This window comes from Frankliniella occidentalis, unplaced genomic scaffold (genome assembly GCF_000697945.3).
Source record: "Frankliniella occidentalis isolate FOCC.00 unplaced genomic scaffold, Focc_3.1 Scaffold24, whole genome shotgun sequence".
NCBI classification, from domain to species: Eukaryota; Metazoa; Arthropoda; class Insecta; order Thysanoptera; family Thripidae; genus Frankliniella; species Frankliniella occidentalis.
The window spans coordinates 1562982-1564705 of NW_026267154.1; positions in this window are offsets into that span (position 1 = coordinate 1562982).

The following is a 1724-nucleotide window of genomic DNA, read 5'->3' on the forward strand; positions in this document are numbered from 1 at the left end:
CGCGCCCTCACGGCCGTTGACCTTCGCGAAATGTTCGCGGTTCCGCAGTCCTGCACCGGGCCGGGCATGTTGAACAAAGGAAGGAAGATGGCGGGGGGGGGGAGAGGAGGGGAAGACGGGGAAGAGACGGGGAAGCGCAGACCGAAGAGAATGGTTCATATTGGCTAGGCGGGACTACTTAGGGGTAGTGGCAGGTGGGTGGGTGGGGTAGCTCGTTGGGCGATAGGACCCCTGGGGCAGGTGCACGGGCAGGTGCAGGGGCAGCTGCACGAGCAGGTGCGGGGGCAGGTGCATGGGCAGGCGCGGGGGAGCAGGGCCCGGAGAGGATGACACCACATACAATAGGCAGGCCCAGCCAAGCGTTGGCTTCGATAACCATCGGGTTGGGGCCGCTAAACGCACACGCAGAACCCCCCGTCATGGCGTCCTTCTTCTTTGGCGGAAAAAAAGGCCGTTTTTGGTGGAGACGGGGTGAGGGTTGGGGGGGGGGGGGGACCATGACACGGGTAAGGGAGACTATCGGATCGTGCCCAAGGCCCGGGGGCGCGCACGCGGAGCGGACCGTACAGGGACAGCTGGACCGCCGGACCGGACGGCCCAACACCCTACACCAAAATCAAGTGCATTCTCTTGAAAAAAAAAATGTGCACGCATTCGAGTTAACCGGGTGCGTGCAGTTGTTTTAAAAAATGCATACCAGATTTCGATTACCTGTCTTTATGGGTGCAAAGCTACTTGCCATCACCACCAGGTTTGGTTTGTTATATGAGAAATGGCAAAATTGAATTGCTAGTTCGTTTTTTGTCCCTTCTTAAAAATCACTGGTGAAAAGTGTGAAAAGGGCGCAAGTTCAATGCAGAGTTCGTGGAGTTACGCCCTTTTCCACCCTTCCCACTTTTCACCAGTGAAGTGTGTTTGTGTGCAGTGTACGCAGCTGCAGGTGCGCCGCTAATGAACTTCCCTTTTGCATATGCGACGGTGGTCTGTCTGTTATTTGACCGTCGGTCCGGAGTGACGTAATTATTAGTTTAGCAATTACCAAGGAGGGGGTCGGGGTCGGGGTGTCATCTTGTCCGCGGTGACTGACAGCAGCAGGCTACTGCAGCTTGCAGGCCGACGGGAAAGGGGGCCCGGAAATCACATCTGCCTAAAAATAAAAATAAAAAAATAACAAAAAAACATTTTAAAAACTCTTTACTTCAAATGACACGGCAAAGAAAACAGTATATTAAGGTAATTAAATGAAAACTTTTAAAAAAGTAACGAAAATCATCTGCCACTGGCAAAAAGTAAACTTTTGCCCCCAAAATCACGATCCCACAGTATAGTTTGCGAACGAGGATACGCGCACGCGGTATGAGTTGGTCCGCGTTTTAATGGACTACTGTGCCCCCCGCCCCGCCCGCAAGTCCGGTGCCGTCTCGTCACGGTCAAGGCGCCCGGGGCCCGGCCCAGCCCGCCCCGGCCCGGCCGGGTACATCTTGGCCTTCCTTTGTGCACCAGTCCTGCCGGCGCTGCCGCAGGTGTGGAGGAAGGGGTGGGGGAGGGAGTTCCCAGGGCGCGCAGCAGCGGCACAGCGGCACGCGTCCCCGGGGAGAGACGAATGTTCTGAGGGAAATGTACTACAACCGGAGCAGACGACATGACATGAGACGACCTGCATGTCGCTGGACATATCGCCGTCACATAACGCCACAAAACAGACATTACACTAACACTCCCCC